This window comes from Tiliqua scincoides, chromosome 1 (genome assembly GCF_035046505.1).
Source record: "Tiliqua scincoides isolate rTilSci1 chromosome 1, rTilSci1.hap2, whole genome shotgun sequence".
Taxonomy (NCBI): domain Eukaryota; kingdom Metazoa; phylum Chordata; class Lepidosauria; order Squamata; family Scincidae; genus Tiliqua; species Tiliqua scincoides.
Genome location: NC_089821.1, coordinates 126,709,416 through 126,732,846, shown reverse-complemented (window position 1 = coordinate 126,732,846; position 23,431 = coordinate 126,709,416). Strand labels below are relative to the sequence as shown.

At 41.5% G+C, this 23,431-nt stretch overlaps 3 pseudogenes; 2 read left to right on the top strand and 1 right to left on the bottom strand.

The window, feature by feature from the left end:
* The first annotated feature begins 13,400 nt into the window (after window positions 1–13,400).
* Window positions 13,401–13,517, top strand: LOC136637088 (5S ribosomal RNA; annotated as a pseudogene).
* Window positions 13,518–21,993: 8,476 nt separating this feature from the next.
* LOC136637561 (5S ribosomal RNA) lies at window positions 21,994–22,109 on the top strand (annotated as a pseudogene).
* A 310-nt stretch (window positions 22,110–22,419) lies between these two features.
* Window positions 22,420–22,536, bottom strand: LOC136637356 (5S ribosomal RNA; annotated as a pseudogene).
* Between the last annotated feature and the right edge of the window lie 895 nt (window positions 22,537–23,431).

Sequence of the window (23,431 nt, the reverse complement as noted above, 5' to 3'; positions counted from 1 at the left end):
ACCTTTCCTAAATGGCAGCCCTACTGATGAAATTTTGTGGCATAGTGAATTTGTAACCTGAGAGCTGAGCTACAGAAAGTGTGGGAAAAGTGGTTGGAAGGACATTCCTTCCCTTACCAATGTAATACCAGTCCACAACAAGTGTCACACTCCAGGCAGTGGGTTCCAAGACCCAAAGAAAGTGGTTGTCAGACCAAGTGGGCCAGAAGCAAGCATGTGGTCCGAAATAGCCAGAGGTGAAGTTCCAGAACAGCCAACATTATTTAGCCAGCTACAGGCAGGTACACAGTCAAAACCAATCTTCGGACAAGATTCAAGACAGCAATCAGGGAAAGTGAGCCAGCACTTATTCATTAATTATATTTGAATTGTATTCAAAGCAGCTAATGATTCAAAGCAACATAGCAAACATTACAGAGCATTAGGCAATGTCCTGACAGTGATGTTAATAGGAGGTGTTTGTACCAAGGCCAGGGCTTTTTAGGGCTTAGTGTACTGGTTTTTGCCCTTGGTGACAGGTGACTGCATGTTCAATCAGACTGAAACTGCAGCCTTGATGGTACCTTGAAGCCCAGAACTCATTCTACTGAGCCTGCAGGTGGAAGAGTGCTAGTGCCACGGGAGGTACAGTGCTGAGATCTGACACTTAAGAATCATGGTTTGAGACCCACTTACCCTAATGCCTTACTAGCAAGAAGCAAAGACATTACAGCAGTGGCGTTGCTGGGGAGTGCAGGCCACACTAGGTGATGCACATGGGGGGTGACACCACTACAGGTCAAAATTTGTAAAATTTTGGTTTTCCAAATAATACCTTCATGTTATATATCATTCGATGTGGAATTGCATGCAGAATGCAATGAAACAAACCAGACTGAACTATCTCTATTCTATCAAAAGTTATAGCCAAAAAAACCGGCAGGGGTGGGATGATGATATGTCACCATGCCCACTGCCTGGGGCACTGTCCTGTCCACTGCATGGGAGGAGGTTCCATCATGGGGTGACTCACAGCCCAATCCTATACATGTCTACTCAGAAGTAAGTCCCATTAGAGTCAATAGGGCTTACTCCCAGGAAAGTGTGGATAGGATTGGGCTGTCACTGGCCTCCCACACCAGGTGACACAAACCCTAGTGATGCCACTGCATAACAGGAAACAGAAGAAGCAGAAAACCAGAGAAGGAAGAAACTGAAAATGTGGGTGTAGAAGCCAAATGGAGGTGGCCAGATTAGAGAAGGAATAGACCGTTCTATCAGAGGTGATGATGGTCCATGGTTAGAATTGCAGAAGGGTCATAGAAACTTCAGGAGTAGCAACAAATGCTTGCAGGAGCTATCAAATTTTGTAGCCTGGAGTGGTATCTATGACTGCGGGGCAGGCAAGGAGAGAAGAAAAGATACATTACCTTGAGCAAATCATTCTCTCTGCTGAAGGACAAAAGGTGACATTCAGCATTTGCTCTGTATGGATAAAATTTATCTCACTACCCACTGTGCACAAATCCCGATTAGGAGATTTTGTGTAGGAATATATAGAGGATGAAAGGATTAATTAAGATCTTCAGAGTTTGAAGAACCAGGGCGGGCTGTAGCTTCTGTTCAACTCACTTGGTTTATAGTGTACTGTTAGTGGTTCCCCTCCTCACTGAGTCCTCAAGAGCCACAACTCACTTTCCATATTATCTAATTTGTTTAAATTATTGAAAATCTGGCACTTCTGTCCAGTCTGAGTACCTGTATGACATGTGCTAGTTCACAGCCCTATCAAGAACTGCCCAGCACATGGGGCTGCCACTGCACCTAAAATGGCTGCCGCAGCATCCTAAACATACCAGGCAGCCCACGGCAGCTCCTCAGGGGAAGGGGACTTTCATCCCCTTCCCCTGAGTAAGGGAAGCAGCCCCACATGGGGCTATTTGTTTCTGAGCTGGCTCAGAATAAGGAGTCCCATGTTGGGCTGTGAGCCCCAACACAGGGCTCAGGATCCAATGGCGCTTGGCTCCCCCAGTCCCTCCCCCTCCTGCTCCGCTCCCTTCCCTGCCACGCTTCCTCCTTGCCTTCTGCCCACCCTCCCACACCTCCCCCCAATGTGGAACGCTTCCCCTCACTTCTTCCCCCCCCCCCACACACACTGCCACCCAGATTGACTTACATCTGCAACACCTGATCTCACATCAAGGACATATTTAAAACTTCTTTCTTGGAATATTGCCGGATGGCGTAGCAAGGTTAATGATGAGACTTTCCAGAGATATTTATGTGATTTTCACGTAATCCTTTTGCAGGAAACCTGGTCTCAAATTCCTTTACACCTTCAAGGTTTTAATTCCTACAACATTCCAGCTTATAGAATAAGCTCCAAGGGGCGTTTGCAAGCGGGGATGACAATTTTTGTCTCTTCCCAGCTAAATTCAGAGCTGGTGGTCACCAAGACAACTAGCAAATTATGTCATGCAGTCAAGCTTATTCTTAACAATCTCCAGTTAATAATTGTAAATGTTTATCTTCCTCCTGGCTTGAACAACCAATTATTATCCCAGAATTGGAGCACCTTCTCTAAAATTGTCACGGAGTTAGACATGGAATTTCCTTCATGCCATTGTCTTATCGGTGGCGATTTCAACGCCAGGGTTGGAAATTCAGAGCCGTTGCTCAGTACTGCCGCAAACTTAGATCCTGATTCATCTCTCCTTGATTTATTGTCTTTGGAAAGATTTTCCAAAGATAATAAAACGAATGCAGCTGGCCACTATTTGGCCAGATTCTGTGTCAATTTTAATACAATATGGTTAAATGGCCTTGTAGATTTCCCCAATTCAGGTGAATTCACTTATGCTTCAGCCATTGGTTCCAGTGTTATAGATTATTTCTTGGTTCCACTTCACCTCAAGGTCAATGTTATTGATTTTTTGGTTGATGATCTAGGAATGAGTGACCATTTTCCTTTAATACTCAAGCTAGATTTAGGTTCTTTCCAGTACTCCACCCCTGATGTAGAGCTTGAAAATGAACATGAAATTAGGCCTAAAATCATGTGGAATACTACAGTTAATCAGAAAATGAGCGAACTGCTCTACACGGAGCCGTACAAGAGCTATAGAATCCAACTTTTAAATGAGTCAGATCCGATAGAACTAATTAAGATATATGAGTTATTAATCTCTAGGGTTTCATCAACTTTAGTCTCCTACACTAGTATACCCTCTGCTAAAGGTGGTATAGGGGAGGGATCCCAAACAATATCCCCTTGGTTTGATAGGGATTGTATGGATCTCAAAAATCAGATTAAATCCGTTTACCAGCAATACCGTTATTCAGGGGCTATTCAAATTCCCGATACATATTTTATTTTAAAGAAGCAGCTGAAACAACTGATCCAAGAAAAGCGACATAATTATGCTTCCCGCTTGTGGTATAAACTACTAGCCGCCATAGAACATAAAAATTCTAAGCAATTTTGGGGTTTAATCACCAATTCTGCTCAGAAAACTGCACCTCGCTCTCAGATGGTCATCTCCCCACAAGAGTGGTGCCGCTTTTTCTCCACCCTATATTGCCAAGAGGGTGAAAGTGGCTTAGCATCTTTTACTTTAAATCCTTCAGCAACCACCCCATGGCCTCCTGTACCCACTGAAGAAATTATAGAGCTAGTCTCTCAAAGTAAACAAGGGAAAGCTCCTGGGCCAGATTTGGTATTGTCAGAGATCCTGAAAGTGGACCCCGAATGGTGGGCCCCTATTCTATCCTCATTATTCACAGTGGTGGACCAAACAGGTATAATACCAGCTGAATGGACAAATGCTATTATAGTGCCTATTTATAAAAAAGGTGACCCCATGGTGATCCCACCAATTTTAGACCTATAAGCCTTTTATCAGTGGGGGGAAAACTTTATGCAAAACATCTTTTAAACAAGCTGCTATCCTGGATGGAAGATCTGGGCCTTCCAGGGTGGGATCAGATAGGATTTCGAAAAGGATCTTCACCAATTGATCACTGTGCTGTTTTAGCTCATCTGATTGACAAGTACACAAGGCTAAAAAATCAAAAATTATATGTTGCTTTTCTGGATCTTAAAGGAGCCTTTGACTCAGTTAATAGATCGCTGCTATGGGACAAACTAGTTAAACTCAATATAGACCCTAGACTTCTAACTCTTATTCAGAAACTTTATACAGGCACCACCTGCCAAATTAAATTTACATCTTCGGGGAAATTGACCCCCAAAATTCAGGTCGAAAGGGGAGTGAAATAGGGGTGAATTTTAGCACCCACTCTTTTTAATCTTTTTCTGCACGATTTTACCCCCTTTTTGCTTCAGATAGATGGACATTTTTCCAAACTAGGTTCAATGCATATTCCAGCATTGCTTTATGCAGATGATGCAGTGCTAGTATCCTGTACACCTATTGGACTTAAGCGACTTTTAAATAGAACTTCTGACTATCTGAAATGTAACAAACTTGAACTGAACTCTCAGAAAGCCAAAGTTATGGTCTTTTCAAAATCATGGTGCCCAGGTACTTGGTCTATCGGAGGGGAGAAACTGGAACAGGTCAAAAGCTTTAAATACCTTGGAATTCACTTCCATTACAATCTTTGCTGGGGTACTCATCAAAAATTGGTTACCAACTTGGCCCGTGTCACTTTGCAGAGCACCAATCGATTCTTTTTTAGTCAGGGCAATCGTTATATACCAGCTGCTCTCAAGGTATTTAATGCCAAGGTATCGGCACAGCTCCTGTACGGGTGCCCTATCTGGATTAGCTCTATAAATCACACCCTTGAGAGTATCCAAGCAAAATTTTTGAGGGCTATCCTGGGTTTACCTAAATCTGTACCATACTCTGCATTATGTTTGGAGACCGGACAATCGCTCTTAGTATCAAGAGCATGGCTTTTAACCATACGCTATTGGCTCCAATTACATTATAACATGAAACCAGGCAGTCTCCTATCCAGGATGCTATCTGAGTCTGGTTCTTCCACATGGTATAGCCAAATTAAATCAAAAATCGAATCAATTGGTTTTTCATTGGATTTTTTAAGTTTCTATCCATTCCCTGAAGTTTATCAAAGGGTAAAGCAAAGAATGCTAGACATTGAGGCACAAAACCTCTTTGAACTTGCTTCTAGAATTTGCTCCCCTCTTTATTTCTCTATTCCGCTAAAGTATGGGCAAATGGCTCCTTATCTGAGTATTCTGATCAACCCCTCTGAACGTCGTGCAATCTCTTTGGCAAGATTCAATGTGTTTCCATCCAAGGTCACAGAAGGCAGATATAGGCAAATACCATATAAAGAACGCCTCTGCCCTTGTAATTTGGGAAATGTTGAATCAATCATACGCATTCTTTTTTATTGTCCTCGGCACACTAGATCCCGCCACACTTACATGACTCCACTTCTCAGCAAAATGAATGGGCTTTCGGATGAGGCAAAACTGAAGTGTCTCCTAAATGACTGCTCACCAGATGTGCTAGAGGGAATTTCTAAATTTTTACTTTTGGTGATTTCCAAGCCTTCTTAATGTAATTTGTCAAAAATGTTGATATTTTATGTTGAACTGTAAATGTTTTATTAGTAATTTAGTATCTTAACTCCGTTTTTGATAAACGGGACTAGGACTAATTATGTTTGCTTTTATGATTTCTCTATCTATGCCTAATAAAGGTTTATTCATTCATTCATTCACTGCCACCCAATGGTTTGGGCGAGCTGCAAGGCGGTGGAACATGGGCCCAGCACCGGAGCTGGCCCAGAGTGGTCTCGCACTGGCCTAGCTCTGGCGCTGGACTAGTGGTAAGGCTCACAAATGTGTCTTATGGCACATTTACAACAGTGCCATAATTTACAGTTTTTACGCACAATTTTAGCAATTTAATCTTATACACACTTACCAGGCAGTAAGTTCCATTGAACTCAATGGACTTACTTTTGAGGGGATAAGCATAGGATTGCACTGTTAATCACTAAAGTCAGAGACCACAAAAAGGATTTTTCTCCTTTTTTCATTCAAAGAATTATTCTCCCTAGGTTGTCAGTCCTGCTATCAGAACTACTATTCAAAATATCGAAGCACATGTATACAGGATATTTGCATGCAATTTTTTTTTTTTATTGCACATTTTTATTGCAATATACAATACAACAAATTTTAGCACTCCTGAAAATTAATGAATGACAGCACCAAAAGTTTTGATTTCCCCTCTTCAACTCTGCAACTCATCTTTTTAAATGTAAGTGATAAATGATGCAAGCCTGTCTCTCTATGATGACTCAGAAATAGTATGTCCCACTGTGTTCAATGGGACTTTCTTCCAGAAAAGACTGCAGTCCAAGACATTTAATGGAATTTGTGTTGCAAGCTGCAAATTAGAATTCTTATGTTCAGAAACCTGATTCACCAAGCTGATTCATTGTCCAAAACGGTACAAATTCCCCCAAAACTCCTATCCCCCTGACATCACACGCACCAGCACAATACACCAGAGCACAGCCAACACTCCCCATGATAGTGTACAATTTGGGGTGCCGGGACAGCCAAGCAGACAGGCATGGCGGATTTCCCCAGCAGTGTTTTTCCTCCCCCAGCCTATCACCAGCTAGCCGCATAGCTGGGTCACAGTCTGCCTATACTCATGAGAATAGATCATGACTCTCATTTTTCCTTTCCAGAGAAAGAAAACAACAAATATTTACAACAAATTTTAAAACATTTTTTTGCAGTATTAGTGATGCTGAAAATGTAGCATATCGAATGCTGGTTCACTTCATGTTAATCAGCCGGGTAATGAACTAATGGATCTCTCATCCTAATGTTCCACAAGTAAATACACACGGGCACATTTCCTGACAGGAAAAAATTTTGATTTTTCACAATTTGTTTTAATGATTAGACTTAGAGGTGTGATTTTTTTTGGTGATAAAATAAAAACACATAACACTGCTTCTTGCACTTCTCAACAAGCAACCCCCCCCCAAAAAAAAAAAACTGCAAAAAAACTGGGAAATCTGTGAAAAAATACAAAGTAAATAATGGGCTGGACTGGTGTGTGTGAGAATGGGCTGACACTATATCACCTATATCACCTACCTAGTACACTTTTAAAGTGATTATTAAAATATGCCATTGGAATAGAAACACATAACACCACTTTCTGCACTTTTCATCATTGGGAAAAACCAAAATCTGCAAAACTAAAAATGCTTAAAAACACCTGATCACGAGCCCCAATACAAGAGCCTTTTTACTAGGAAGCTTTCTGCCACCTCCCGCCAAATAACCACACCACAATGCAAACCAGCTGCAACAGTTCTCCTAAAGCTCCTGTTCATTTTGACTTCCTTCTGGCTTCCTGAAAGCCCTGGACTAGCGATACTAAAGCTGCTGGCACAATAATGGGAGCTGCTGGTACCATCTCTATTGATTCATGAATATCATGGCCCCCTTCCAGGCAATCATTTTGTAGCATAAAAGTACAGATCTGCAAGAGAACAAGCGTTCTTTGAAATATCACACTTTACTAGCACTGAAACCTACATGTAATGATTGTGGACACTTTCCCCTAGCGAGAGCATCACATAAAACATGTGAAATATGGTCATACATGTGGTTGCTTCCATACTAGGGCCCTTTACAATTGCTGAGACTTTGCAATTTTTAATTTTTATTTTTTAGCAATTTTTAGCAATTTTTAGCAATTTAGCATTTTTTAATTTTTAGCAATTAACTGGGATTAACATGTGGGTTCCATGTGACACTTAAAAGAGCACTATTGTCTTGAGGTAGTCACATTAAATTATGGAAATTACATATAGTTTCTATCTGGTAGGATTTCAACTTGAATTCCATTCAACTTGATTTCCTGACTGTGGTACAAAAGTGCAAGCCGTAACCACAAGCTGACCTTTGTTTCACCTCGTTCTATATCCTAAAGCAGGTCCTGCTAGGTCCTGTGTCAATTTTGCAAGCAAAGTCCTATAAATACATCACCAAGCTTTTCGTTAGGAGCTTTTAGCTAGAATTAGCAGAAGCTCTACTCCCTGAATTCCATGCTGTCTTCTCTCAGGAGGCCAAAGAGAAGCACTTGTGATTTTTAAACTCACACCTATTACCTTTTACTATAGCCCTTCTGGTATCACATAAGCGATAAAAGACAGGTAGATTATATCAGCAAGGACAAGTATTAGAAGAGTGTTCACTCTGTTTATTTCCTTGGTTGGAATTCTTTGTTCTGTTTGTAACCCAAGTTGTAACCCAGTTTTTTGGTTAAAGGTAACCACTATGTTCTGATCGGGGGATTCTAACTAATGGCCCAATCCTGTGGGCCATTTACAACAGCAGATCTATTGCCATGAAAAGCCTTGCAAGAGCGCAAATGTCATGCCACGATTGTATATGATGGAGCTGCTGGAGGAAATGGCCAGTCAGATTCATTCAGATGCTCCACCAACTCAGATAAGGTGGTAGAGGGAACAGTTCCTGGGTGGTCTGAGGCAGTGAGGGGGCAGACTGGAGGGGTAGATCTCAGTGGTAATGGCTCACACTGGATCCTATCACTGATTTTTCAACGCATCTTGCCCCTTTCTCTCCTTCAACAAAATAGCTGGCAAAAGCCTGAGGAGACCCATAGGCAAACAGGTAGTCTACTTACCTCTCACGTGTGGTCTAATTGCTACTGCCCCCCAGTATAGCATGCAGTCTGTCAATGCAGCTGCATGGCAGAAAATGTGGAATAGGATTGGGCTATAAGTGTCTCTATATTAATGTCGAGGTCCTCTCAGCCAAATTACTGCAAAAGTGTTTGCTTTGGCTTTTTTTTTTTAATGAATAGGGTTATACATGTTTTTCCAAAACATAAAGAAAAAACCTACGATAGGAGTTGTTCTCTTGACACACAGAAAAGAGAGAGAAACTTCTCCCTCTGCATAGGAAGAAATAAAAATAAAAAACACATAGGAGTGTCATAGAGTGGCTTCCTCCCTGGCATGAAAGGTTTTTGTGTGTAGAAGGTGCTTGAGAGTGTGTATGGGGGGGGGGGGCACTTGAACATATGATTCCCATACTTGCATTCTGAAAGGGGAGACTCCACCATGTATTTCTGAACAGATAATTCAGGTCTAACTCTCAGTATAAATAATGGTAGTTGATAGAGGAAGAAAGGACTACCATCTTGGGCTCAGTTAAACAAACACACACTTCTGTTTCATTTATTTCTGCCAAATATAGAATCATAGCTATAAACACAACACTATTTTGAAGAATACATTTCAATAATGGATGTTCATCAATCCTGCATTGTCCAGTATTCATATCAATGTAGAATTTTGTTTTGTTTCTACAGTGAACTTTCTGAAATAGCAAAAAAGGAAGTGGGTTGTTATGGTTCCAAAAACTGCACATTGTTTGAAATAATTTATCAAATGATTTGGTGAGGGAGTGGAAGGGAGCTGTCCACTGAAATCTGACAACTATGTGAACACCTAAGTAGGACTGAATTTAACGATCTTTGGATCAGACTCTTGACACCAGTGGTTACTGGGAACATCTCCTGAACAATGCATTAATTTTTGGTATTGGAGAATGTTAAATAGAGATGGTCTAGAGCAGCTGTTATCCATTTTTTTGGTTATGGCCCCTATGACCATAAAATGCTGCTTGGGTATTTCAGTGATTCGGTTACTAGGGCTTCCCATAAAGCCTTGGAGCTTTCCTTCTCATCATTTTCAGTCCCTGGCCCCCTTCAAATGTGCCAGGGTTCCCCAGGGAGCCACGTGGCTCCCATTGAGAACAGCACTGGGATACAGGCTAGAAGGGAATATTAGGTTGAAAGGCAATGGAGAAAGTGCTAAGAATAAAATGGGAGACAAAGTGACAGCAAGCAAAAGTGTGAATGCTATTGGCACATTTCTGTTTTACCATGTTTACCACATCATGTGAAACAGTCTACTCATTTCTTTCTGTGAGCATACCTGGGATTATAAACATTCAGAATAGAAAGCAATATACTTGTATATTTACAAAATGAGCCAGTGGCATTCCTGGGGGGGGGGGCAATGGGGGCAAATGCCCAGGGAGGACAGGCCTGGGGGGATGGCACCATGATCCGCTCCCCCAACACCACCAACCAGTTTTTTGCTGTGGTCCACAACCGTGCTGACAGCGGCTGCACTCCCACAACTGCAGTGGCACCGTTTCCAACCATGTCTGAAAGCTGCCCTCCTCTCCTCCCCTTTAAAGAAAGGGGAGGAGAAGAGGGCAGCCCTCAGAATGGCCAGGTACTTGGTCAGAAGCAGTGCTTGCCTCCTCTGATTTTGGAGAAGGTCTGTGCCACTTGTAGCTCTGACATATCCTCCAAGCTTCTGCATCCAAAACTTTCCTCAACTATTGACTTACATATTTTTTTAATATCTTGCCAGAAACATTTTTGATGCCACCAAATAGTTCATAAGTATCAGTTTGTCTCCTTGAAGTAAGGCATTAAATACACTCCAAGCACAATTAGAGAATATAGGTGTATTCAAAAATTCTACCTAACTACTTAAATAAATCATACCTAACTACTACCAAACCTATTCACCCCTTTCAGTCAGAATCATGGCAGGAATAGGGCAGAGTTAAGGCATTCCCTCAGTTACTGCTGCAGTGCCGATTGGGCAGAAGACAAAAGTCTACAAGAGTGAATAAAGTTTTAATATCATGTGCAGTTTGGCCTTAGGAGTTCCATAGAAGCCAAAGAAACAGCATTCTGTAACTAATACTTCCAAGCATACAAATTTGTTTGTGTGATTGATCTTATTTAGCCTTCTATGCCAATGATATATTGTCTTGTATTAAGCTTCCATTAATGCTAAGCGGAGATACTGTATATGAATACACTGTCAAGTTCTAATCCATCTAGAGACACTAGCAAGTATAAAACCAGGTAGCTGTCTTACTTCCAAGGTCTCCAATTCTGCTTGCTTTAAAATAATGTGTTGTTAACTGCAACTTTCATTCAACTGATATGCTTATGGAAGACACACTACACATGTGGGGCAGGAGGTCTCGTCTAGAGGGTAGAGCCTCCGTCTGCCTGAAGATAACATCCATAAGGTCGCCAGTTCGAGGCCACTGGCACCGTGCAACCTTGAAGCAGCTGACAAGCTGAAGCTGAGCTATTCCATCTGCTCTGAGCGTGGGAAGATGGAGGCCAGAATGTGAAGCCAGATCGGAATGAAACACCTGAATGTAGTGGTTCTTAAAAGAAAGAACCTTCTTTCAAATTGTAAAAATCCCTATTTAATAAGGGATTTAAATAAAGCCTGCCTATGTAAACCGCCTTGAATAAAGTCTTGAATAAAGACCAAGAAAGGCGGTATATAAATACCTGTTATTATTATTATTATGTGTATACGGTATTTTGCCTTTTTCACCAAATGCTACCGTAACACAGTGTTAGGGAAGGGCTTTTTTTTTTTAAACGAAGTTGCTCAATACAGATCCAAACAGACTAGTCTCTAGAGGTGAAAGGAGAGTTCAGTTTCTGGCACTGAAAAACTGCCCGTGGTTTCTGGAGGAGCAGAATGGAGTTGGTATTCATTATTAACCTCTTTACTCAGACTGCCAGTAAAATAGCATGGTGTCCTGTTAATGCCACACAAGGAACTAACACATCTGACCCATTTCAAACAAGGACAGCAATTTACTAGATTGTGGGTACACTTGATCACTCAGACACCCAGATAGATTTGAACTTGAAAAAATTTCACCATAAATCTTGCTGATGCTGAAGTAGTCGCATCATAAAACTGGTACTATAATATGAGAATCAGCTGAACAGGCTGTCTAGATGTTCTCACCATTATTCAGAAAACCATCACAGCATTTAACATCAGAGCATCAGAAAAATATTAATACTTTTGTTATAGAAGTTTTTAAACATCAAAAGGGCTTCCATGGACATCACAAATATGGGCAAGGGTATTGTTCTTTATCTGGTCATCAAACAGAGGTCATTAAGTTCTAAACACAAAAGTTTATACAATATTCAGTACTACTGTTACATTTCCTAATAGATTGTTTTGGGAAACAAGGAATGGGTACCAGTTTTCCAACATGTCTCCTCCTCTTTTTGAATCCCCCACCCCAAAGTCTTTTATAGTGTATCAATTTGCCCATCATTAATCTCTGCCATAATTTCTTTCATCACTCTTCCAAAACATTTGACTGTTCTGGTTAGGAGCCAGGATGAGAGCTGATCCACATGATACAATTACCACACACGACTGCATCTGCCTCCTCTTGACTTGGAATCCCATGTATAGAACAGCACAAAGGGAGAGGCTTATAATATTGGCCAACTTACTGCTTGTGCCTTGCCCTGCAAATGTAGAGGAGAAAAAAAGAGAAGAAGCTGCTGCCAGCAGACATAAAATCTCTGTGTTTGGGAAACAGCCAGGGTTTGCTTACTCTGGGAATGAATGCTTTTCCTAGGACGTAAACTCCCAGAGTCAACAAGCTCTGGCTTACTAAAAAGCTAGATGTTGTGGCTGCTGGCTCAGATGAGCGCAGGACATTGTGTGCAGTTATGGCAGCAGCACCTTCTCCTTTTTATTCCATGAACATTAAGTTAACCAGACTTGGCTTCTGATGGATCTCTGTGGAAGGGACAGTGCTCTCTTCCAAAACAATGCAATGAGGTCTCTATTTCACATGGTAATTCTTAAAATGAGAGTTATTCAAATAGGGTGTCTGTTTACCCTTTGCCAGGAGCCTGAAGGAGAGGTAAGAGGTCAAGAGCTAAGATGATAGAAAATGTACCTGCCTGGCATTACTGCAGTATAACAACATAAAATAGAGTTACAAAAATGAGGTAGGAATGAGAAGAGATGTGACACAGGCAATTTCAGTTAATTCTGATGATGTAGTTTCTAGCATACTTTAAAAGATATGATTGTGGGTGCCCCTTGAAAGTCCTAGGAGGTCCGGACCTGCTAAGTGTGGTTTGTAAAGAAACACATAAAATGGAATGTTACAGAAAAGTTGCTTCCTGGCTTCTGTTTAGCTTTGATTTAAAAAAACAACAACAATGCCTCACCCCTCCGACTGAGATAAGCCATTCGTAGAATAATAGAGCTGGAAGAGATCTCCATGGTCATTGAGTCAAACCCCTCCCCCCGCAATGCAGCCTGTCCATAGCTACTGCAGCTCTGATAGATGGCTATACAGCCTCTGCTTAAAGATTTCCAATGATGGAAAGTCTACCACCTTCCGAAGCAGACTGTTTCACTGTTGAGTACTTTGTAGTGTCAGGAAGTTCTTCCTAACTTTTACAGAATTCTTTAACTTTACATAAATTATGCCATAATCGGGACCTGAAATTTGTAAATGGTGCCAAATAGTGGTGGCATCATTTTATATCTGTTACCCTGCACATGCTCGATCTTGTCTGATCTCGGAAGCTAAGCAGGGTCAGGCCTGGTTAGTACTTGGATGGGAGACCACCTGGGAATACCGGGTGCTGTAGGCTTATACAAGGGGTCCCCAAACCCTAGCCCTGGGGCCACTTGCGGCCCTTAAGGCCTCTCAATGTGGCCCTCAGGGAGCCCCCAATGAGCCTCTGGCCCTCCGGAGATTTGTTGGAGCCCACACTGGCCCAATGCAAGTGCTCTCAGCATGAGGGCGACTGTTTGACTTCTTGCGTGAGCTGTGGGATGAGGTCTTCCTCCACCGCTTGCTGTTTCACGTCTCTGATGCAGTAGCAGTAGCAAAGGAAAGGCCAGCCTTGCTTTGTGCAAGGCCCTTTATAGGCCTTGAGCTATTTCAAGACCTTCATTCATTCATATAAGTTCATCTTTAATATATTCATTTATGCAAACTTATGTAAATTTATTCAAATTTTAAATGTAAATTAATTCTTTTTTTTTTCCCCTGGCCCCTGACACAGTGTCAGAGAGATGATGTGGCCCTCCTGCCAAAAACTTTGGACACCCCTGGCTTATACCATAGTCTTTCGAGACTGAAGGTTGCCAACCATTCAGGTAAAAGCATTGTGAGACACCCACGCACACCCCCAAGCCATGGTCCTCACATGCCAGCTACTCCTGAAAAGCCTGGGAACAAGGCAGCGGAGGGACAATAATCCTCCTTCACAGCTGCTGCTATAGCTATAGGTAGCATCATGAAGGAGGACTCAAAACCTCTGCTCCCACCTACTCCCCCACTGCCTCCTGGGTAGAGTCTCCACTGGGCTCCAGCTAGGTGACTCGGTAAGGGTGGAAAGTAGGAGCAGCAGGATTTGTAAAACGGTGCAGGGGGAAGAAGAAGCGGTCTGCTGCTGTCACTGTTCCCACTAACCTCCCCCTCCATAAGCCAGCAAGAGGCCTAAGGTCTAATGGTGAGAGGTACTAGGAGGCAGTGGGAGCAACGGCAGCAGTGGACTGTTCTCTCTCTCTCCCTGATACTACTTAACAATTCTGCGATGCCATTCCAAATGCAGCATTGAGGGCACCTGGAATTGCAAAGTGGCACTGGGGGAGGAAGATGATGGTCCCATGCTGCCACTGCTACCCCATGATTTCCTGATAAACTTGCCAGCTGGTGGGGAGGGGGGGCAGAGGCAGCAGCAGACCCTCACTGCCCTGGGGTTGGCCAGGCTCAGGTTTGTGGCCCACAGGCCCACAAGGCCTGTGGAGCCAGCTCAATGATGAAACATAAATTAGCCTTACTAGAGGATAACTATTTCTTATGTACATTGTGTTCTCCATATGAGATGAGTCCACACTGAAAAACAGCAAAAGCTGAAATGTCTTTCTTTTTAGGCTTGCTGTTTTAATGACATCAAACAGCTGTACGTATTCTCAAGTTGCCACTCCATACTGCTCCTTTCCCCAATCACTAAACACGAAATACATGACACAGGAACATTTCAGTGGTAATATTAGAGATTATTCTTTCCCTCATGCCCAGATATCAAAAACCAGTCCAACACAATACTAATGGAAAACTGAATGAATTCTTTGCAAACTGCACTCTTTTTGTATTGACAGTAAACTGTGGATTTTACTTGTGCAACTCTCAAACAATAATTGACATTATAACTTCCCAAATTTACCTCTTCCATGAATTTAACCCCACAGTCCTCACCCGCAACTTAAACAAAGCATAAATGTGTAACTGCCTTTCCTTCCATTCATTACTTGTCACTCTTTATCTCTTCCCTTCCCTTCCTCAGTTGTGTTCATTGCCCCCAACCCAATTTAAATTGTAAACTTTTTAGGGCAAGAACCCATCTTTGGGTGATGCTACTCTGGAAAATGCCACGTAGACTAAAGGCCCAATGCTGTCCTCAAGACAGATTTCCAGTTTTGGGGCCATGACAAACGATAGCATTAGTGCAGATGGGGGAAGTTCCCACAGTGAGGTCAGGTGGTCCAGATCTTAGTCATTCCTATTTGCCTCAGGACTTGAAACCCGTGAAAATTCTCTGTAACTATAACAATATTGTTTTCATGCTTGAGGTTGGTTGTGCTATGCAAGCATCTGTTTAGTTAATAAGCCCTTGCCAAGAGCTATTTAAGAGATTCAGACCCAGCTGGATTTGGCTTAAGTCTTCTAGCTTTTAATAATTCACCATAGTACCAGAGATAATAGTAAACATATAGCCTTGGTTTTCTGCTCATTATAAGAATGTACTGTATTTCCTTTGGGGTTTGTAGAATTAAGTAGGCACTTTGCTGACCTACACAGTATTTTTCACTGTGATCCCAGTTCTGACTTCAGCTTTCATTAAAATCCCTCCAAAAATAATTACATCACAGAAGTAGAGAACCCTTGCTGCGTAGTTAGCTCCTGTCAACTCTGAGAACCAAAGAGGCATCCTAGCCAAAGCCCTTGTACACACAATATTACAACATTATTTATTTCCACATCACTCAAAGCTGCGTATTGGGGGGGGGGAGCATTTTACAGGCTACGTTACTGTGCTAAAACTCACAAAGATTTGTGCAACCACATAAGCAGGTCTCTGTCAGCAGCAAATGGTGCTGTAGAAAGGCCCATGTTTGCTAAATTAATACATTACATGTGGCACGTAACACTAGGGCATATGAACAGTGAAAAGGTTTGGCAGATAAAAAGAAAGACTGTTTATAGATAAACAGGCTTGGCAGATACACAGAATAGGAAAAATAATGGTTTCGCCCAGAAAAAGGCAAGTGGACAGACAGACAGACGTCTGAAAAGTCATTTCAGAAGACCTGGATTATAAATCCACAGGGCTCCAACGTGAAAGAGAGAACCCCCCACCTGCAATGGGATGCTGTATACTAATTATATATGTACGAAAGTGGATGCTGCGGGCACAGAATGAACTCTTGTGCATTTTCTTTTTCACTTCAAGCAAAGAGACTGCCCCGTCAGTGACCTCAGCTCTGACCCAAAGGGATTGTCTCTGCCTGAAAGATGATACTTGCCCTCGGTGAGATGAGCTGAATGAAAAATTCTGTATTCAGACTTTATAACACTTATCAGTTGGGATTCCTTCACATTCCAAGTCTGACATGTCTGGGCCAGTAACCATGCACTCACTTTCCCATCTCTTTAGGCAAGCGAAGTTCTTTTGCCTTCTCATGTAGTTTTCTGAAAGGGGGTTGATCTTTTTTTATGGCTTGCTAATTATGACTGCTAGACTTCTGCTGGAGCGGTTTATCCAAACCTTTGTATACGAAGTTAATCATCATTCATCTACTAGCACCAACTGATAGCCTAAATAAACAGCAACACAGAAATGAACAAAGCAAAACTGTAAAATCTTACTCAGCTAAAAATAAAAACCTCTAAAAATAAAGTACATGTCACGACCGGTTCAAGTGTAAAATAATTATCATAATTATCATGCTCGTTGTTTTAAAAGATATGTGAAAACATTACAAATGGAGTGAACGTAAGGTATATTATTTTATCCCAAGAAAATTACAGAATGTAAACGTTTTGCCATATTAAGCATGAAGGATACTACTTCACATTAACTATGGCAACTGCTAGCAACATTCATGAAATCATGTTCTAAGTCGGCGTTCTTCAACCTTGGGGTCAGGATCCCAGTGGGGTTGCGAAGACTCAGTTGTGGAGTCATGGCAACTTACAGGAATGAAAAAGGTTGAAGGCCACTGGACCAGAGCACCACCAGATAAAGGGGGGTATCTGTGCCCCTTCAGGTACCAGGAGACTGTGTGTGTATATATATATATAAATATATATGCTCTCTCTAATAAGAAAATTTGGTTACAATGAACAAAGCTGGGAGAGAGGAACAGGGCCGGGAGTGGGCGGCAATGGGGCAGGGGTGGGCAGATATGGTCCTGGGAAGGGGCAGGAACAATGGCAGGTCCCCAGTCTCTTATTTATTGGGGCTGTGGCATGAAAAAGGTTGAAGACCACTGTTCTAAGTTATGATCCACAAGGCTGATTTGAAATATAGTGGATCATTAGCGTTCCCTGCTGGCCCATTCAAGTTGGGGACATTTTAATATTCAAAGCCTGGTTCATCAAAATGCAGAATAAATTTCACATGCTCTCACCCCCAATGGGACTCGGGGGGGGGGGGAAGCTTTAAAAGTTAATAATAATGCAACTCAGATGCAATCCTTAGTTATGTGCACATAACTACATCAATCTGAAAGTTCAAGTTGTTCAAGCTAGTTAAGCAGTACCATCGTGGTAAATGTGGACTGAGTCGCAAGCTGAGAAACACTTCACCATGACCATGAGCTCAACCCACATTTATGCTCATTTATGCTCAACCCACAATCTCACCAATCTTAGTGGGGCTGTGCAAAGCAATTTGAAAACAGAATTTAAAAGTCAAGTATCAGTTTGCCAAGATGGTGTGCACAACTCCTAGATTTCCCAAAAGACTTCAGGAAAAAAATGTGCAAATAAGTCCTTGATGCAGAAGTTACTGCTCTCAGAGAGGCTGATGTGAATCATTTGAACCTATACCATTAGAATTCTTTTTCCCCCTTCTATGCCATGAACAGAAACAAACAAAAAGGTTGCATCTTCTTGCGTTGATGATGTCACTAGTTGTCTTACAATGCAATCCTATGCGCATTTACTTGGAATAAATGTTATGAAGTTTAGCAAGGTTTAATTCCACGTAAGTGTGCACAGGACTTCAGACTCAATTAATTAATTCTTATTAATTCAGTGATTTGGGGGGGCAACATTTGGAAATTAGTTTTTAGTTGCATAATAATCACTACAAGGGGGAAAATCAGATATTCTGTTTCTGTACTGATTGAGATTATGTTAAACTGAAATATTAAAATTAAAGATTAAGTTAAAATGTGGCAATATGTAATGATTGATTCTATTTTTTAAATTGGCTTCTGGAAAAAAAAAAACTTAACCCGCTCTTCCCTTTGATTTAAGTCAGGGGTGCTCAAACTTTCAACTTTAGGGATGCTGGACCTTTAACAAGTGTATAGAAGAGAGAATTGCAGCAGGTGCAACTTGTTATCCCACAGATGACAAGCTGCACCTGCTGAAATTCTCTCTTCTATACACTTGTTAAAGGTCCAGCATCCCTAAAGTTGAAAGTTTGAGCACTCCTGATTTAAGTAGTTCATTGAGGTCTCCATTTGTTTTCCTCAGGCAGAGTAATAGTCATAGCTTTGCAGAAGCCTTGTTTAGGGAAATGTGAAGGTTCCTCTTTAATGCAACATCATTAATTATAACTCTGTAACCTCACAGATGAATATATCTTTCATGATCTTGGCGTAAACAAAGGGGGGGGTTGGGTGCTCAGCGTTCTTGGTTTTCGAACTCTAAAGCCCTCAAGGCCCTTTGCTAAGTAGTACTGCCACTACCCTGTACGTGCCAGTGCCTCATTTGAGGGACACTGAGACCCTCTATGCTTAATTCTATCCCTTGCAGGCACTGAGTTCTTTCTCCAATTAAAGCTTCAGTCCTCAAGTTACTAGACCTCAATGAGCACTTGGTAGCTTGCTGAACGGCTAGGCAGGATTCTGAACCTTTGTCCCCAACAGACAATGAAACAACTTGGTAAAAGATATTTTAGTTTATTAAGTACATAAGGTTACACACTCTACCATAAGGCAGTAAATACTAGAGGCATAAACATCTAGGAAGCATATCAGCAATAAAATAATAAAGCTAGCTGGCTATCTCAATACCTATCTCTCACCTGGGTCAGTTACTCTTGTAGATCTCTTAGCTCCAGGGCTACCTATGAGGCCAGGTGCCCATGATGGACAATGGAGCTCCAAGCGTGCAGGATGTTGTCCCCAAACTCTGTCCAAGAAGAAACCCGCACACCCCTTGGGGCACTCATTATTATACTTCTTATGCTAATAGTACTGAGATGACTTCATACTTATTAGACTGTCCAATCAGAACCCTTGAGGAACAGAACCTTCTCGAAGTTGGCCTGGTTGCTAACCCCTCATAGTTCTTTTTCCCTCTCAACTGGAGATCCACAGCTGCACTCAATCACGCTTGATAAGGCGCCTCTCTGTCTGTTAAGGTGCTAAACATTCCAATGGGTTGTAATTCTTGTTGTCTGTCCTTTCTGGCCAGCAAAGGAGAGACAACAATTCTTTTGTTTATTTACTCACATTCTTGCAGCTGGGAACTGCTACCAACTTCTCCGTTACACTGTTTTAGTTTGGTTCAGGCTTCACATGCTAACCTAGGCCTAACATGTACTTATTCATGACAGATCTGCAAAAAAAGGATTAGTTGTCATCACCCTGGCAAGACTATCTTTTCGACTGACTTTTGTGAGTCTTGAGTAGTTCTGTTAGATTAAATTTTAGACTCTCCTCAGTGAAAATGGCTATACTTCGGCTATACTCCTCTGTATATGGCTATACTCCTCTGTAAATGGCTATACTCCTCTGTATCATTTCTAACAGAATTCATCTTCAGTTTGTCTAAAATTCCTGTGAGCGTTATTTGCTTTAGCATGACCAGAGCTTAATCATTCTCCCATATCCATGGATCCCACATTCTAACTAAAGGACCTACTGAAATAAATGGACTACACATTGGCTGGGCTAGAAGCTGCAGCCACAGGTGTGGGAAAAGCCTGAGGAACCTGATGCAGAGCAGACACGACTGTTCCAGGTCATGTGTTTTGGCTATTTCTCATCTTGATACTTAATAGCCTTCTTATTGGTCTATCAAAGGTTCGTCTTTCTCAGCTAATTTGACTTTTCTATTTTTAGTAGTGCAGTAGTAGCAAAAGTGGTATCAGTATGTTGTGATTTCTCCAAAAGGGGCTCTAGTATTCTTTATACTCAGCTCAATCAATGTCCTGCTTAGGCCTCCTGTTTCCACATTGTTGTCTTGCCTTCAGTCAGTTGTTCTGGCTGCTCCTGGCACCCACAACTATGTCCCTCTTAATATCCATATTTCTTCTATGTTCTTTCTGGAAAGCTTTTAAAAACCTGCTCGTTCTGTTTTGCATTTTCTTGTATCACTTTTTAAGCAGTGACAGTATGTGACATGTAAATCCATTCTTTTGCACTTCTTTTTAGTTCCTTTCTTCCCACTTTCCTTATTCTTCATGTTACACCAGTCAGTTTAGATTGCAGGCTGGGAACTGTCTTTTTTGTAAATTTACTGTACAGTGCTTGCTAATTTTAGCCACTTTATAAATAAAATATGGTGTTGATGATCAGACACAGTGCCCTCTCTCTGCTCTGTTTCCACTGAGTAGCCCTCAGCTGAAGAAGCAAGTGTACAGCAATCCTGAAATGCTTTGTGGCAAAATAGCTCTAAGAGGGCAAAGAAGCACTTTTAAATGAGGTTTAGTGGGGGGGAGAGCAGCTATCCCGTTTCATCTTAGCACAGCATGTTTTCCAAAGTTAGCTAGTGTTCCTACTGCTTCTTCTTAGATTGTGAGCCCTTTTGGGGCTAGGGAACCATTTATTTATTTTGCTATGTAAACACTTTCCCATTTATACTTTCTGATGTCTTCGATCATACTTCCCACTTCCAAGATCATAAGCTGTATACAACCACAAATCAAGTAGCCTAGCTGAACTTAAATTCCAAAGCTGGTTCAGAGAGGGTTACCCCCCAAACTGAAAATCATTTGGTTGCCTTGAACCCAAACCGAATCTCTAACCTCAAAAAGTAGCAGCATGTTCAAAATGTGTGGTTCAATAATCAAATAATCAAATTGCATTTGTATGACTAAATGCTTTATTTTTCCAATATCAGTTTCTTCCGCCGTTCAATCCTGTTTTAGGTATTTTGTTTGTTAAAATGCTTTAAAAATTTTGACTTGGTAGATGTAAAGTCATGCAGGCCTAGAGGGACCCCAATATCTTGATTGTATGCCTGACAGTGTGAACTAGAAGTTACAACTTAAAAAAAACAACTATTGTAGTTGTTTTTTTTTAAGTTGTAACTTCTAGTTCACACTGTCAGAGGCTTTTTGTCCAGGTGAAGGTTGCCGTCGACACTAAAACAGAGAATCTGTTCCTGTGCTACTCTGGACAATACCAGTTGGATAGCACTCTATGTTCAGTCTCCTCCTTGGGTTGTTCACAATTGCTTTTTATCTCCTCTAGGTCTGCATATACCTAGACTTGCATAAAGTAAGATATTGTAGGTTGATAATTATCATACCTCTGGATCTCTTATCCTGGTTATTCTTCTCCTCTCACCTTAGAAGCCAAAGAAACATGAAACATTCATGTTATGAAGACTTCTGAAAGCTAATTAATACTTCTGAAACCTGTAAATAGTTATTCATTCAATGTTACAAAAAAAGACAAAGGTTATTTTTTTTCCAAAGGGGAGTAGATCAAGACCCCATGCTCTGTCTGCCCCACTTACAGATGTCACAATGTTTTGAAAAGAGGGCTCCAAAATACAAAGAAAATTTGATTTTAAAAAGTGATTCATTTTGAGTTGGGTCAGTTCCACAGATGTCCAGCCCTTCTAGTCTATTCCTTTTCCCTTTACAATATGTAAATATTTGTGCCCTGCACATGCCTGATCTCGTCTGATCTCGGAAGCTAAGCAGGGTCAGGCCTGGTTAGTACTTGGATGGGAGACCACCTGGGAATACCGGGTGCTGTAGGCTTATACCATAGTCTTTCAAGACTGAAGGTTGCCAACCATTTATAAATATTACCATTACAAGGGGGAGGGAACAGTGGTGGGAAAGGGAAAGGTCCCATCTGGTGGGAAAGAGAAAGATGGGAAAGGTCCCATCTCTGTAGCATTACAGGGCTTCCCTTTGCCTGGCTACAGAAGGAGAAAAGACACTTCTGAGCATGCTCAGAAACATTTTCTGCAAGTATGCTACAAGGAAGGCAGTAGCAACAGATTATCTTTCTTTGTCAACCAGCTGGAATGGTTGGCAACCTTCAGTCTCGAAAAACTATGGTATAAGCCTACAGCACCCGGTATTCCCATGCGGTCTCCCATCCAGGTACTAACCAGGCCTGACCCTGCTTAGCTTCTGAGATCAGACAGGATCCGGTATGTACAGGGTAACAGTTGTTAAGAGCATATATCACAAGGGCACTGTTGCACACAGTGATACTTTGTTTTTTTTAAATAAAGAATAAATATCAAGTTTCACTGGGGAGCAAAGAGCAGTGAAATTCAGCTCTCCACATACATAGGTTTGCAAGAGATCTTCACATCAGATTTCAAGGAGGGTAACACACGCAACCATCAAACACACATATGTACAAATTTACACATTTCAAGCTGGGAGAAAGCAAATGCGTCAACATTGCTCCATGACCTGGCCAGGTAAATCAGAACAGCTAAATCAAGAGCCGTATTTGGAGGAGGAGGGAAATTTGGAAGCATCCCTACTTGCAGACTGTTGTTAGAATCATCCATTTCCTGGAAAAGAAGTCAGAAGACTGGCACTTTTAGGGCGTTTGTTTTCTGATTTCACTAACGTAACGCCTTTTATGGCATCTTTCCTGCATTACAGGACCTGCAATAACGAATACCACTGCAGTTGTATTGATTTCACACCCCCATCTCAAGCACATAAAAAAGACCAATTTTCTGGTGGTTCCAGCACTTTTAAATTGCTATGTTTGTTACCATGAGAACTTGATTAAAATACTGCCTACATGTTGGGAAGGGGGAGGGGACGATAATATCTCCCTTTAACCTTTAAGTAAAAGCTTGTTCTAGTACACCCTTGGTGCATTGCAGTATTTTCACGATCACCGTAACATGCTGCAGTATAAAGCTGCAGAAATGCCCTGAAAGGTTTTATTTTGTTGGATACTTCTTCTTCTGGAAAATGTTTAGCAGTCAGAACAGTTTCCAGACAGTGCTGTCACACGAGGAGTCTGCATAAGCACGCATGCTATCTTTCATATGAATCAGAACACTGTTAAAGTGAAGATCTACTCTGAAAATTACAAATTGAGG